The following is a 17,359-nucleotide window of genomic DNA, read 5'->3' as shown; positions in this document are numbered from 1 at the left end:
GTAGCAAGGATAACCCAGGGAACTACAGGCCGGTGAGCCTTATGTCAGTGGTAGGAAAATTACTGGAGAGAATTCTTCGAGACAGGATCTACTCCCATTTGGAAGCAAATGGACGTATTAGTGAGAGGCAGCATGGTTTTGTGAAGGGGAGGTCGTGTCTCACTAACTTGATAGAGTTTTTCGAAGAGGTCACAAAGATGATTGATGCAGGTAGGGCAGTGGGTGTTGTCTATATGGACTTCAAGGATGTGGGGGCTTTAGAGAGGGTGCAGAAGAGATTTACCAGGATGTTGCCTGGTATGGAGGGCATTAGCTATGAGGAGCGGTTGAATAAACTCGGTTTGTTCTCACTGGAACAACGGAGGCTGAGGGGCGACCTGATCGAGGTCTACAAAATTATGAGGGGCATAGACAGAGTGGATAGTCAGAGGCTTTTTCCCAGGGTAGCGGGGTCAATTACTAGGGGGCATAGGTTTAAGGTGAGAGGGGCAAGGTTTAGAGGAGATGTACGAGGTAAGTTTTTTACACAGAGGGTAGTGGGTGCCTGGAACCCGCTGCCGGAGGAGGTGGTGGAAGCAGGGACGATAATGACATTTAAGGGGCATCTTGACAAATACATGAATAGGATGGGAATAGAAGGATGGACCCAGGAAGTGTAGAAGATTTTAGTTCAGACGGGCAGCATGGTCGGCATAGGCTTGGAGGGCCGAAGGGCCTGTTCCTGCGCTTTTCTTTGTTCTTTGTTAGACCATTTGGCCCATCAAGCCTTCTCTGCAATTCAATATGACCAAGTCTGATCTGACTCCTTTGTAGATCAAAAATCTGTCTGACTCAGCCTTGAATATACTCAATGACTCAACGACCATCTTCCACTGCTGTCTGTGGAAGAGAATTCCAGAGATCTGATAAATTTCTCCTCCATCTCAAATGGGAGACGCCTAATTCTTAAACTGTGCCCCTTGCTCTAGATTTCTCCATGAGGGGAAATGTCTTTTCAGCATCAATCCTGTCAGGCTCCCTCAGGATCTTATTGATGCTCGATCAATAACTCCAGAAGCGAGATTGGAGACATCTGAAGGCTTTATTACACTAGATGTTTCCCCTAGCAGCGCAGGTACAGAAGGCAGCTGCTGGGGAGACATGGGCTCTTATACTCCGCCTTACTGGGTGGAACCAGCAGGCAGGCTTAACCAATGAAAACAGTACCTCCTACACCAATGGTCTTACAGCATTACAGGGTACCGTAATACCTCTAATACCGACTACCACACTTCTGTTTCAATAAGATCACCTCTAATTCTTCTAACTCCATTGAGTATAGACCCACCCTGCTCAACCTTTCCGCATAAGGTAATCCTTTCATCCTAGAAATCAGCCAAGTGAACCTTGTCTTAATGACTTCCAATACAAGTATATCCCTCCTTAAGTAAGGAGACTAAAACAACCCAAACTCTAGGTACTGTCTCACCAAAACCGATTTCTAATTTTATACTCCATCCCCTCGACTTTCTAACCCACAGACCACAATCAGTAAGAATAACAATAGTCCCCAACACCGGGGCCCCGCAAGGCTGCGTACTTAGCCCCCTACTATACTCCCTGTACACACACGACTGCGTGGCAAAATTTGGTTCCAACTCCATCTACAAGTTTGCTGACGATACGACCATAGTGGGCCGGATCTCGAATAACGGCGAGTCAGAATACAGGAGGGAGATAGAGAACCTAGTGGAGTGGTACAGCGACAACAATCTATCCCTTAATGCCAGCAAAACTAATGAGCTGGTTATTGACTTCAGAAAGCAAAGTACTGTACACACCCCTGTCAGCATCAACGGGGCCGAGGTGGAGATGGTTAGCAGTTTCAAATTCCTAGGGGTACACATCCCCAAAGATCTGTCCTGGTCCACACAGAAAGCACAACACACCTATACTTCCTCAGGAAACTAAGGAAATTTGGCATGTCCACATTGACTCTTACCAACTTTTACAGATGCACCATAGAAAGCATCCTATCTGGCTACATCACAGCGTGGTATGGCAACTACTCGGCCCAAGACCGCAAGAAACTTCAGAGAGTCATGCACACAACCCAGTCCATTTGTCTTTTGTTTTGTTTTCAAAATTTAAAGGGCTCAGGATTTAAATAGCTTCACAGCTTGAATGTTTCAAAACTCTTACTGACACAGGCAAGCATTTTTTATATTTAGACGGTTGGGGATTTAAATAAGACGACAATTTGCCAGTTCTACATATCTTATCTGTGTTTCATGCAAATTCATGCTTCCTGGATAAAAATCAGCATTGAGTTCAAATGGCCCAGCTGCTGTGTGAACCATGCCCCCTCTGCTGATGGCCAAGATGGGATCTGTCAGGAAGGTTATGGGGAAGGCAAAACTTCCAGATATAGGTCCTGTCCACCATTTTTAAGATACAGTGAGTCTCCATGACTCTGTGAAAATCTGACCCTTTTATATCCTGCTCACAATTTATTTTCCTACCTATCTTTGTATCATCACCAAATATGGCTGTAATACTGTTGATCCCTTCATGCAAGTCATCAGTACAGATTGCAAATAGCTGAGGCCCCAGCCCCGATCACTGTGGCACTCACTAGTTACTTTGCTGACCTGAAAATGGTCCATTTATCCCAACTCCCTGTTTCTTGGTTGTTAGCCAATCTTCTATCTATTTGTATATATCGACCCACAAGAACAAAGAACCCCCCAAGATGCTATCCTGTATTATAGAATCAAGCAATATTGCAATTTCTTGTTAATTATGCCAATAAATCAAATGTGTGTAATCTTTAAATACAGTTATTCAGAAAAAAAATCTATTTCTGATTCTGAGAACAGGAACTACAGAAAATATCAACAAACTTGTTGGTCCTGTCCACCATTTTTAAGATACAGTGAGTCTCCATGACTCTGTGAAAATCTGACCCTTTTATATCCTGCTCACAATTTATTTTCCTACCTATCTTTGTATCATCACCAAATATGGCTGTAATACTGTTGATCCCTTCATGCAAGTCATCAGTACAGATTGCAAATAGCTGAGGCCCCAGCCCCGATCACTGTGGCACTCACTAGTTACTTTGCTGACCTGAAAATGGTCCATTTATCCCAACTCCCTGTTTCTTGGTTGTTAGCCAATCTTCTATCTATTTGTATATATCGACCCACAAGAACAAAGAACCCCCCAAGATGCTATCCTGTATTATAGAATCAAGCAATATTGCAATTTCTTGTTAATTATGCCAATAAATCAAATGTGTGTAATCTTTAAATACAGTTATTCAGAAAAAAAATCTATTTCTGATTCTGAGAACAGGAACTACAGAAAATATCAGCAAACTTGTTTAACAGGTGGGAGACTTGATAACACTTGTGAAAAGCAAACTGCAGATAAAATATATGTTATGGACCTTGTACTCCAAAAAGCAGGTTTATGTAAAGTCTGATTATCTTAAATAAACAATGATAGTTTGCCAGATATTCTGATGTAAACTGACTTAAAAGTTCAATGACATTACAAGCAATGGTGATGCTTTTAACTGCTTTCTGAATCACTAGTATGGCAACAGAGGCTACATTTTAATTCTTCGGATCATAATAGATTTAAATATGTTTTAGGGAATTCTGTTCTCAGCTAATTAAAATAAGATCCGACTTGTACTGGAATTTGTTTCATGAATTAGTTGAACACATTAACTGAGCTATGAGGGTGACACAGTGGTTAGCACTGCTGCATCACAGTGCCAGGGACCCGGTTTTGATTCTGGTCTTGGGTAACTGGTCTGTGTGGAGTTTGCACATTGTCTACGTGGGAAGTGTGTGCACACGTGCATGATCTTCATGTGGTGGTTGCACGCGAGCTGGATGTTCAGGGAGTGGAATCCTTTCCTGTTAACGTAGGCACTCTCGGATGGCCCGGTGCGTACAATCCGACATGTGTGCTCTCTATCAGCCCCTGGACCTGGGGCATCCCAGCAATGGCAGAGAAACCTGCTGCCCGGGCACCTTGTTGGCTTGGTTCATGTCAAAGATGATGTAGCTTTCCGCCCGAGCAAGCAGGGCTTGTGTGACCTGTTGGATGCACCTGTGGACTATGGCCTGCACGATCCACACAGCACCCCGCTCGAGCTCTGGAATGATCTTGAGGCGTAAGCATTCAGGACTGCAATGACCTTGATGGCAATGGGAGTGGGTGTCCTCTTCATCCACAAGACATGGCACAGTTTCCGCACCATCCCCTTGTTGACGCAGAGCCTCCTGCGGCCCGTGCTATCTGTCACTTGTTCAAAGGACCAGCGATCCCTGTACACCCTGGCCGTCATGGGCCTCCCCCCTCTGGGTCTCTCCCTGGCCTGATGGGTGGCCGGGTCCTCGGTCTGGGACGGGTTCCAGCACATGGGCCACCGCTGTCTCCGGCGACTATCCACCCGGGCTACCAGCAGAACCAATCAGGCCAGTTCTGCAGGATCCAAAATACCATCCATATCATTCAGTATCTGTAAGGAATTGGGAGAGGGCGTTAGACTAACAAACAGCGGTGACTCCCACTCCGGGGTCTTCCTATTGATCTCCCCTCCCCCAAACCCGGAATGCCCTGCCCATGCAGCCCCCCTCCCTCTCAACAGACCCCAGACACCGGCTCATAACGTCACCTGGATTGGGCGCTGGTCCCTCCTCGTTGCACTCACTCACCCTCCGGTCGTGGATGTGTCCCTGGAGCTGTGTCCCATCCCCTGAGTGTTTGGATCTCAGCTGCTGCGTGGGTGATGTTGCCTCCTGCAGTTTCAGGCACAGTGTCCAGGCATCAAAGTCTAATTGGGATGCGAGGTGATGATTCCCACATGCTGCATGGCCTGCCCACCCACGGGAATCCACTTGGGTTGTGTGAAGTGCTCCCTCAACCATGATTGCCAATTTCCTATCAGCAATCGTCTTAAGCCACAAGGCCAGAGGCCTCAGCAGTCAGTGGGAATTATGGGTGGTCAGTGGGGCAGATGGGGAGGGACAAGGTTTGTCTCCGGAATGGGTACACACGATTCAGGGGTTGGCATGATGGTGGTACACGTGGTTGTCCCACCCTCCCATGGTGGCCCATGCCTGCAGAGGGTCCCTCGCTACCAACCCCGCCCCTCCCCCCAGCTGAGGGTACCCCAGCCGAGAGTCCCCATACCCTACCGAACAATGGGGTGGCAAGCCCAGCGCCCCGGGGACTTTACCGGTGAGCATAGATGGCTACTCACCCCCTCGGTTCCCCACAGAAGCCCTTCCGCCAGGTTCACATTATTAAAAAGGAGTACTAATCGGCGCCAGCATGACCACTTGCTGGTAGGCCGCTGAATCACGGGAGGCCATTGGATATGGGGTCGCTCTTGTTAACTGTATGGGAATAGAGCTTAAGTGGTGATAAATGGTTTCTCGCCAATCTACGGTGAGATCCCGATTTGCCTACGGGAGCGGGCAGTTTGCATCACAATTGTCTGGCGCCTGGCGCGGTTCTCTTTTCCGACCTCTTCTGCTAATGACCGGCTTCATTTCGCTTGAGCGAGAACACATCGAGGCTGGAGAATCGCGCCCAGAGAGTACCTACAGTGCAGAAGAAGGCCATTCGGCCCATCGGGTCTGCAATGAACCTCTGAAAGTGAACCCTACCCACTTCCCATCCCTACCCCATCTAACCTTTGGACACTAAGGGGCAATTTAGCATGGCTAATCCACCTAACTTGCACATCTTTGAACTGTGGGAGGAAACCGGAGCACCCGGAACAAATCCAAGCAGACACGGGAAGAACATGCAGACTCCACACAGACCGTCACCCAATGTTGGAATTGTACCCTGATCCCTGGCGCTGTGAGACAGCAGTGCTAACCACTGTGTCACCGGCCCACACTAATTCAACATTTCTTGTGAAGAACTTCTCTGGACCTGGAAAATTATTTTTCTAGCGATGTATTGTCAATTTTTTCCATTCTGTTAATTTCTAATTTGCTAAATATATTGTTACATAATATATAGTTTTTAAGTTTGTGATATTTCAGCTTCAACGTTATGAGGTAGAGAAGAACCAGAGCTTACAAAATGAGATTGTTTGGTTAGTTGTGTGATTGAAGCATATGAAAATAATCTTTATTTTGCACTCAATAAAAAAATTTGTTTTAAAATAATTTTTATTCAAATTTTCACAAAATATCGACAGCAAAATGAAAAAGGAACCCAATAGAATTAAATACAAGACAAAATAAAACAACCCCCGTGCCCCCCCTCCCCCTATACATAAATAATAAATGAACACCCCAAATTAACACATAGCAAACATAGCAAATATATACACCCCCTCAGATCCCCCAGTGTAGATAAACAAAAATAAAATTGACCCCCCCCCCCCCACCACCCCCCGTTGCTGCTGCAGCTGACTGTCTCAATACAATTTCTATTAAGAAGTTCATTTTACTTCCGAGTTTGCTGTTGGTGAGAAATCTTCAATGTGATTGGTTGCTTAACCTGTCTGATAACACCAGTGTTGCTGGATGCCTGGAAGTACCCATGTGTTGGTACCAGATTTAAATGAGCATTGCAAATGACTGCAAAATTTGTATTAATCATTTGGGCCTTGGGAATGATATAAGACGGAACAGTGAAGAGAAATTCCAATTGCGAGTCCACAGTAATTGAGACAAGTGATGTCTGAAAACCTGCTGACTAAACATGGTAGTTTAGGATGGAATCTTCTCCAGAGCGATTGTTTATTAACAGTGATAGAAATTGTTTATTTCAGTGATAGAAAGTTCAAGTGCTTGTTATTAAGAAGAAACAGCTGGAGGTGTCAAATGTCTCCTAACAGATGCAATATAATGTATTGTAGAGGGGGAAAGTAACAGCGAACTTGTTCAGTGCAATTTGGTGAAATTTGTGCAGTGCAAAGATGTTTGATATGAGATTCATTTTAGTTTGTGTATTAAACTTTTAGTCCTCACGCCCCCACCCCTCACAATCTGTTCTTCTTCCAAGCACTGCTCATTCATGGAAAAGGAAATTCATTTAATGTGAAAATAAAACTCTCTGTTATCCTTTTTCGCAAAGACTGTTAAATAGCATATTTCATGTCCCAGAGAACTAGAAGAGAGGGTATCAAATAAATGGCAAAGTTAGCCATTGTATTAACGTTTCCAACAAATAATTGCAGTTGATGAAAATACTTCCTAAACCTACTTGTAAAACTATTTCCAAATGTTTATTTCAGGTGAGTGAAGCAATTTCCTACATTGGTTTCGGTTTACAATAAGTGCATGCATGTTACAGCGATCCCATTTGAGACTAGAAAAAGTCTCGAAAAGCATTCTAACTTGTTAAATTACAACGAACATATCTGTCATTATGTTGCTGCATATGAGCCCTAGAAATACATAGGAGCTGTTGTTGCTCTACATGGGGCTGGATCCTTCCGTCCCGCCCGCTGCAAGAACACCACGGGCGCGGCGCCGACAATGGAAAAATCCATTGACCTTGGCCGGGATTCTCCGGTCGCTGGGCAACCGCGGCCGGAGAATCCCGCTCATGGTTTGAGTTAACTAATGATCTGGTATACTTGGTAAATTATTAAAGCTATGCCCTTGATATTTCTGCATGAAGAACATTCCATTCTGTCTGAAAAGTCATTAAAATGCCTGTGATTTTATATTTTTGAAAATAATTTTTCAAAAATGTTGGAGAGACATTCCACATCGTTGTGCCGCTGGAGTTGTGAAAGAGTGAAACCTTTGCCCACTGATTTCACCGTGCCCTAATTTCAACCCAAATCTGGATTTATAAGCAGTCATTTGTAAAATAGGGATGAGTACTCACACCTGTACTGATGCGATAAAGATACCCACCCTTCCTGGACCAATGTTACTTGGGGTGGAGTAGCAGAGGCCACTCTAGATAAGAATGGAAAGTTCGGCAAAGTCCCAAACCATTGTACCACCTGAGTGTACTTCGTTAAATCAATATAAACTTGCAATAAAGTCAATATAAACTTGCAATAGAGTGTTGGAAAAATAAATAAAGCTTTAAGGGGATGGTTAACTTTGATATCTGTTGAGGTTTTGTTTCTTTTATGACAGTAAAAATCAAAGAGGAGGTAAAAATCAAAGAGGTGGGTAGCAGGCACTGCCTCTGAGGCAGATTTGTCTATTTCGTTGAATCCTTCCTTTGGACTCTTTCACTCTTGTTTTCTTTCTAAAATCTCCGGGTTATCAGAGGACAATGTATTCATTGTAATCTTTCATTGGAGATTTTTAAATTCAGTATCACAGAATGGCTCTTGTCACAGAATGGCTCTATCTCCCTCAGGAGCTAATTCATTGAACCGTGATGCACATGCCATTATAAAGTTGCATCCTCAGGCCTCTCAAACCAAATTTTACTCTTGTTAGTGAGAAGACGTTCCTTAATCTTGTAACAGGAGCTGTCAACAGATGTAGATGTTGCTGAACATACCTAGCCCAGTCCCCGTTGAAATATTGTGGGCAAGCTGAAGAAGGGCCTGTCCCCATTGAATCAGAACGTTCTTTCTCTTTTGCAGTGTTGTGTATGCCTATTAGGTCTGGCTTGCAACTTAAATTTTTCCCACCATTAAAATTCTCCTCCCCAGAGGACAATATAAACCAATTTGGTTTGAAATATTTTTTGTAAATAGCTATCAGTACTGCCTGAAAAAGGTTAAGATTTCCCTTGCAATTTAATTACAGCACAATGCTAAATTATATTTCTTTTAATCTTCCTGAAAAGATGTTTTTGGATGTGATTTAACAGGAAAAAAACAGAGGCCCGTTTTGGGCATGTTTAGACCCCGCTCTTAAATGGGACTCAATTTTTTTTTGCCTCAGCGAAGAATGTCCTGCTGAGGCCGCACTAGCTTTCAGTTTCTGCACTGACGAGCATTTTTAAATGCTGCCTCTATCTCTCAACCTCACGGTGGCCTCCGAATCTCCCCGAACACCCCAACCTGTTAGGAGGTCCTCAAGCCTCCCTCACCCCACCTCATAAGTGCACGACACCCGCAGGCCTGATCACTGACATGGGCAACCTGCCACCTGAGCATCTTGGCACTGGCACCCTGTCAGTGCCCCTTGAGGCCTGCAGTGCCAAGGTGCCCATCTGGCATCGGGAGTGCCAGGGTACCACCCTGCCCAGAGCCCGATCACCCAAAGACCTCCAATGGTTTTTGTGTGGACTAGTGCTAAACAGCGCCAAGCCTCTAGCGAGATTTAACAGCCTCGTCGCGTCCCAAGTCGGGCGGGGCAAGGCAGTACGATCACGCCATTTATTTGGGAGAGAGAAATGACTGAGGTGATTTTGTTGCATTATGTCATACAGTTGATACAATGCTGCATTTTGGTCATTAACATCATACGATGTATTTGTAAAATGAAAGGGAGTAATTTTCAGGAGTATATTCAGTCACCAATGACAGTCCAAGATTTAGCACAAGGTGCCATCTTGGTAAAAGATTTGAAGCCTATGATTGGGATGACCACCCTCAAGCTCTTTAAGAAGCTATGCAATTTTCGGAAATGGGAGGAGAAGGGGATTAAGACACTAAAAGATTTGTTTCTTGGGGGTCGGTTTGCAGGATTGAAGGAGCTGAAAGCGAAGTACGGGCTGGAGCAGGGGGAAATGTTTAGATACATGCAGGTTCGAGATTTTGCCAGAAAAGGAGATAAAGAGCTTCCCGGTGAAGCCGGCCTCCACATTGCTGGAGGAGGTGCTGACGACAGGGGGACTGGAGAAGGGGGTAGTGTTGGCGGTTTACGGAGCTATTTTGGAAGAGGAGAAGGCACCACTGGAAGCAAATTGGGAGGAAGAGTTGGGAGATAATATGGAGGAGGGGTCTTCTATCTTCGCCCCTGACTCCCCCCCCCCCCCCCCCCCCCCCGGCTCACATCTGGGCCGCGCCGCCCTGCGTCCTCCGGCTGTATCTGTGGATCATCCCGCTGCCTGTGCGCAGGGGCCAGCCCAGGCTGAGCGCCTCCCCCCCGGGCCCGCTCCTGACCTCACAGCCTCAGCCTCCCGCTCAGTCCCGGCCACCCGCTCCCGGCGGCGCTGCCATGGAGACCGTGGGGCTGCCGGGACCGGAAACCACTGGAACCCAGCCAGAGGAACCATTCCCACTGGAACCCAGACAGAGGAATACACTGAAATCCTAGCAAGTGGAATGAATCCTACTGGAAACCCAACCAGAGGAACTGACTGGAAACCTAGCCAGAGGAATTATACCCACTGGAAACCCAGTCAGAGGAATAAATCCCATTGGACACCCAGCCAGAGGAATACACTGAAATCCTAGCCAGAGGAATGAATCCCACAGGAAAACCAACCAGAAGAATCCCACTGGAAACCCCACCCAGAGGAACCCCACTGGAAACCTTCCACTGGAAACCTCAGTCAGTAGAATCCCACTGAGAAGAATCCCACTGAAATCCTTCCACTGGAAATCTTACCCAGACGAATCCCATTGGAAATCTCCTGCTGGAAACAACATCCAGTGGAATCCAACTGGAAATTACACCCAGAGGAATCCCACTGGAAACCCCACCCAGAGGAATCCCACTGGAAACCTGCCATTGGAAGCCTGATTTGAAGGGTATTAGCTATGAGGAGAGGTTGGATAAATTTGCTTTGTTCTCATTGGAATGACGGAGGTTGAGGGGTGACCTGATAGAAGTCTACAAAATTATGACGAGCATGGACAGAGTGGATAGTCAGAGACTTTTTCCTAGGGTGGAAGAGTCAATTACTAGGGGAGATAGGATTATGGTGCAAGAGGCAAAGTTTAGGGGAGATGTACGATGTAAGTTTTTTACACAGAGGATAGTGGGTGCCTGGAACTCGCTGCCGGAGGAGGTGGTGGAAGCAGGGATGATAGTGACGTTTAAGGAGCGTCTTGACAAATATATGAATAGGATGGGAATTGAGGGATACGGACCCCGGAAGTGTAGAAGGTTTGAAGTGTATAAGGTTTTAGGTTAGACGGGCAGCATGATTGGCGCAGGCTTGGAGGGCCGAAGGGCCTGTTCCTGTGCTGTACTTTTCTTTGTTCTTTGTTCTATCTGCTATCTTCTAAGATCTGTGGAGATGTATGTCAAGATTCCTTTTTCCTCTTTTCCTCTACACTTTTCATATCTCACTAATATATTTCCTTGCCTCCCTGAAATGCATTATCTTGTATATTTCTAGATTGAATTAAATTTGCTACTTTTCTGTTCACCTGATCAGCTGTTTGCTTTCTACCACTGAATCAATTTGGGATTAAATTTGCCACTTTCCCTATTTTCCCATGGGCATTTACTTTTTTAATCAGTCTGCCATATGGGGACCTTGTCAAAAATCTTGATAAACCGCATGTGGATTATAGTAAATCTGCCACCCTGATCAACTTTCCTTGCTACCTCTGATTTGAGGGTGATGTTGACTCAGGGTTGTGAGTTCCTCATTATAGGAAGGATGTGGCAGCATTGGAAAGGGTGCAAAGGAGATTTACCAGGATGCTGCCTGGTTTGCAGGATAGGTCTTATGAGGAAAGTTTGAGGGAGCTAGGGCTGATCTCTTTGGAGCAGAGGAGGATGAGAGGCGACTTGGAGTTTTCAAGATGATGAGGGGGATAGATAGAGTGGACGTTCAGAGGATATTTCCCCGGGTGGATGTAGCTGTTACAAGGGGGCATAACTATAAGTTTCAGGGTGGGAGATATAGGAGGGATATCCGAGGTAGGTTCTTTACTCAGAGAGTGGTTAGGGTGTAGAATGGACTGCCTGCTGTGATAGTGGAGTCGGATACTTTAGGAACTTACAAGCGGTTATTGGATAGGCATATGGAGCACACCAGAATGACAGGGAATGGGATAGCTTGATCTTGGTTTCGGACAATGCTCGGCACAACATCGAGGGCCGAAGGGCCTGTTTTGTGCTGTACAGTTCTATGTTCCTAAAAACATTCAGTCAGTTTAGTCAAGACAAACCCCTCTTAACAAATCCATGTTGGCTGTCTTGATGAATCTGATGTGGCGATGCCGGCGTTGGACTGGGGTGGACACAGTAAGAAGTCTTTCAACACCAGGTTAAAGTCCAATAGGTTTGTTTCGAATTACTAGTTTTTGGAACGTAGCTCCTTCATCAGGTGAATGAAGAGGTGGATTCCACAAACACAAATATAGACAAATTCAATGATGCAACATGATATTTTGAATGTGAGTCTTTTCAGGTAATTAAGTCTTTACAGGTCCAGTCATTGCGACCGGAGAGAGCGATAATCACAGGTTAAAGAGGTGTGAATTGTCTCAAGCCAGGACAGTTGGTAGGATTTTGCACGCCCAGGCCATATGGTGGGGGGGGTGAATGTAATGCGACATGAATCTAAGGCCCCAGTTGAGGCCGTACACACGTGTGCGGAACTTGGCTATCAGTTTCTGTTCGGCGATTCTGTGTTGTCGCGCGTCCTGAAGGCCGCCTTGGCGAACGTTTACCCGAAGATCAGAGGCTGAATGCCCTTGACTGCTGAAGTGTTTCCCGACTGGAAGGGAACATTCCTGCCTGGAGATTGTTGTCCGATGTCCGTTCATCCATTGTAGCAGCGTCTGCATGGTCTCGCCAATGTACCACGCCTCTGATCTAGTTAAAGGGTGGGGGGGGGGGGGGGTAGGGGTAGGGGTAGGGGAGGGGGGGTAGGGGGGTAGGGGAGGGGGGTGTGGGGGGGGAGGGCAGGAGATTTTAGTAACGTTTCCAGAACACGTAATAGAAGAGAGTAGAAAGCGACAGGAACCTAAGTTCCGGCACAGCAAAAAATGGACAAGTATGCAAAGGGGGGCGTCAACGCAGGACGGAGTATGTTGTATCTAAATGAGCGCAATATACAAAACATGGTAAATGAGCTGGTTGCGCACATTGAAATGAGCCGGTCCGATGTTGTGGGCATCACAGAGACGTGGCTGCAAGAGGATCAGGGCTGCAATCTAAATAACCAAGGATATGTGTTCTAGCGAAAGGATAGGCAGAAGGGGTAGGGTAGCATTGTTAGTAAGAAATTAACTTAAATCAATAGCAAGAAGTGATATAGAGTCAGAAGACGTAGAATCTGTGTGGGTAGAGTTCAGCAATCGCAAAGGAGAAAAGACCCTGATGGGAGTTATGTACAGGCCCCTAGCAGTAGTGAGGGTGTGGGGCAGAAAATAAATCAGGAGATAGAAAAGACATATAAAGGCAGTATTACAATAATCATGGGGGACATCAATTTGCAGATCGACTGGGAAAATCAGGTTGGTAGCGGATAGCAAGAAAATGAATTTGTGGAATGTCTACGAGATTTTTTTTTTTTGGAGACGCTTGTGGTAGGGAACAGGCAATTCTGGATTTGGTGATGTAAAATGAGGCAGACTTGATTAGGAAACTTGAGATGAAGGAACCCTTTGGGGGGCCGTGACCACAATATGTTAGGCCTTGCCCTGCAGTTTGACAGGAAAAACCTGGAATCAGATGTAACAGTTTTACAATTGAATGAAGTCATGAGGGTAGTGCTGGCCAGAGTTGACTGGAAGGGGAGACAGCAATGCAGGACGTTTTGGGGGTTATTTGGGAGACACGACAGGAATTCATCCCAAGGAAGAAACATGCCGAGGGGAGGATAAGGCAACCATGGCTGACAAGGGATGACAAGGACAGCATAAAAGCAAAGGAAAATGCATTCAATGTGGCAAGGATTAGTGGGAAGCCTTTAAAAGCAAGCAGAGGACAACTAAAAAAAAAAAGCAATAAGTGGGGGGGGGGGGGGGGGGGGGGGGGGTGGAGAGACTATGAAATACGAGTGTAAGCGGTTGGTTGGGCGGCACGGTAGCACAGTGGTTAGCACTGTTGCTTCACAGCGCCAGGGTCCCAGGTTCAATTCCCGGCTTGGGTCATTGTCTGTGCGGAGTCTGCACGTTCTCCCCGCGTCTGCGTGGGTTTCCTTTTGGGTTCTCCGGTTTCCTCCCACAGTTCCTGAAAGACGTTCTGTTAGGTGAATTGGACATTCTGAATTCTCCCTCTGTGTACCCGAACAGGTGCCGGAATATGGCGTTGAGGGGCTTTCACAGTAACTTCATTGCAATGTCAATGTAAGCCTACTTGTGACAATAATAAAGATGATTATTATTAAGCTAGCTAATAATATAAAAAGATTACAAGAGTTTTTTTTGATACATAAAAGTTAAGAATGACGCAAGAATACGTATTGACCCACTGGAAAATGAGGCTGGAGAAAGAGTAATAGGAAACAAAGAAATGGAAGAGGAACTGAATAGTTACTTTGCATCAGTCTTCACAGTGGAAGATACCAGTGGGATACCAGAATTCCAGGTGAATCAGGGGGCAGAGGTGAATGTAGTGGCCATCACTAAGGAAGAAGGTTCTGGGGAAACTGATAGATTTGAAGGTGGACAAATCACCTGGACTGGATGGGCTAAAAGAGAACGCTGAGGAGATTGTGGAGGCATTGGTGGTGATCTTTCAGGAATCACTGGAGGCAGAGTGTGTCCCAGAGGACTGCAATATGGCTAATGTAACACCCCTGTTTAAGAAGGGAGTGAGGCAGTTAGCCTGACTTCGGTCATTGGTAAGATTTTAGAGTCCATTATTAAAGATGAAATTGCGGATTCCTTGGAAGTGCATGATAAAATAGGGCTGAGTCAGCACAGCTTCGTCAAAGGGAGGTCATGTCTGACAAATCTGTTAGAATTCTTTGAGAAGGTAACAAGGAAGTTAGACAAAGGAGAACCAGTGGGGGCAACACGGTGGCGCAGTGGGTTAGCCCTGTTGCCTCACGGCGCCGAGGTCCCAGGTTCGATCCCGGCTCTGGGTCACTGTCTGTGTGGAGTTTGCACATTCTCCCCGTGTTTGCGTGGGTTTCACCCCCACAACACAAAGATGTGCACGCTAGGTGGATTGGCCACGCTAAATTGCTCCTTAATCGAAAAAAGTGAATTGGGTGCTCTTTTATTGAAAAAATTTTTTTAAAGGAAAACCAGTGGATGTGATCTATTTATATTTCCAGAAAGCATTTGACAAGGTGCCGTATAGGAGGCTGTTAAATAAGTTAAGAGCCGATAATGTTCAGGGTAAGATACTGGCATGGATAGAGGATTGGCTGACTGGCAGAAGGCAGAGAATGGGAATAAAGGGGTCTTTTTCAGAATGGCAGCCGGTGACTAGTGGTGTGCCTCAAGAGTCGGTGTTGGGGCCAAAACTTTTCACAATGTACATTAACGATCTGGAAGAAGGAACTGAGGGCATTTTTGCTAAGTTTTCAGGGGATACAAAGATATGCAAAGGGACTGGTAGTATTGAGGAAAAGCGGGTGGAGGGTTGCTGCAGGGGGACCTGGACAGGCTAGGAGAGTGGGCAAAGAATTGGCAGATTGAATACAATGTGGAAAACTATGAGGTAATGCACTTTGGTAGGGAGAATAAAGGCATTTACTATTTTCTAAATGAGAAAGCCTTCATAAATCAGAAGTACAAAGGGACTTAAGAGAATCCTGAACTAGGACTCCTAAAGTTAACATGCTGATTCAGTTGGCAGTTAGAATGGCAAATGCAATGTTAGCATTCACGTTGAGAGGGCTAGAATACAAGAGCAGGGATGTGCTGTTGAGGCTGTATAAGGCTCTGGTCAAGCCTTCTTTGGATCCCTGATGGGAAGCAAAAGATGGTGGCAGCCTTAAAAATGGCGCCCCGATCGGCGAGTCGTATTCTTGAACTGGCGAGCTGGCTCGTCAATACAGGAAATGACTAAAGTGCGACCTCAGCGGGGTGTTCCCTGCTGAGGCCAAAAAAAAACGGCAAACTGCCGTTGGATAGCAGCATCAAGAAACACCCGCCAAACGCGCCCGAAACGGGACTCTGTAGAGCCTGATGCTGAATCTTTTCGCAGAAAATGAAGGAAAGTATAACGCAAACACTGTGTCGGCTCGTTGTATTTTACTGACTGTTTACTTTTGAGTCACGGGACATGATATATGTGGGATTTGAGTTTTTTGTCCTGTTGAATCGCGCCCAATGAGATTGGGACTTCTGCATCCGGGTCTTCCTGACTCCAGGAAAATTAGCCCTAAGTGTCAAAAGGCTGGCTCCAACATTTAGCAGTTCAAAGGTTTACTTTCTCCAGCAAGCTACTATTGATATTTAATACTGTTATTAAATATAAACAAAAGACTGACTTTCAGATTGATACCTGGATACTCTAGGTAGCAAGTATTTCAGTTCTGTGTACTGGACTGTAAGCATTGGCCTGTGTGTTTTTGATAACAGTAGTGGTGGAAGCAGAAGTAGCTGCTCAGGTACACATGCATGTAGGTGGCAAATTGAGAGTCTAATGTCGAATAGTTACCATGGCTTGTTATTAGTGGGCAAGTGATTCTCCAAAGAGTAACCAGGAAAATATATATGTCTGCTCAAAGATTGATATAGATTTTTGATGAGGCTGGAGTAGGTAAAAATGCACACAGTTAGCCAGTTGCTTGTAAAACAAGGTAGCGATTGAACTGGGGAATATGGTACTTAATAGAAATAGATCACTTATTCTGTACTGCAGAAATTGGCAATTAATTCTTTATAGCAGGTCTCTGTTTTGTGTAATTATTGACCAATGTTCCAAGATCTTGTCTACTGGAAGAATCTTGCATGCTGCACATTTAAATTTTAGTTCCAAGTTGTTTTAAAGTCTGACAGATAAATGAGTCAGAAGAGTGCTAATAGTTTTTTCTTTTTAAATAAAACATGCTGCTCTTTACTGAAATGTTTTTATGCAACTTTTAATTCTAAAGGCTTAAAATTACTGCCAAGAATCAAAACAAAAGAAATATCCCTTCAGAGGAAAATAAAGGGTAGAAAGAGCAATTGAACCGGATTCCCATGTGTTCTTTTATTTACAAAATAGTACTCTGTTTGTACAATAAACCCTACTTCCCTTCATGTGACCTATTTAGGTTTTTATCTTATAAGGTTTCTTTTGTGTGATTCCACCCATTCCCATATGCTGTGTTTCTTTCAGATTGTTTGATTGCTGCATTTTGAAATAAATGGGTGTGTTGTGATCTTATGTTAAACTAACAGATTGCAGCAACCTTGTTCTACTGTATCTCTGGCATCCCTTTGCTGATTAAGGTTGCTGGAGCAACGCTTATGTTTGTTGAAACATCAGAATGCTGTACACACCACTCTAATATTCTCGATATTACCCTTACAATTCCAGTTGTATTAGAAGGTATTAAAAGCATAGGCTTATTAGTTTGGTATAAAGTGGGTTACTCCTTTAAAGTCTCTGTAATCATGTAT

General features: G+C 45.1%; 1 protein-coding gene across 1 annotated transcript in view; it reads left to right on the top strand.

The window, feature by feature from the left end:
* chn2 (chimerin 2) overlaps positions 1 to 17,359 on the top strand; it is a 401,316-nt gene that overhangs the window by 293,197 nt on the left and 90,760 nt on the right.

Source organism: Scyliorhinus torazame, chromosome 6 (genome assembly GCF_047496885.1).
Source record: "Scyliorhinus torazame isolate Kashiwa2021f chromosome 6, sScyTor2.1, whole genome shotgun sequence".
In the NCBI taxonomy this organism is placed as follows: domain Eukaryota; kingdom Metazoa; phylum Chordata; class Chondrichthyes; order Carcharhiniformes; family Scyliorhinidae; genus Scyliorhinus; species Scyliorhinus torazame.
This window is presented reverse-complemented; position numbering and strand designations above follow the sequence as displayed.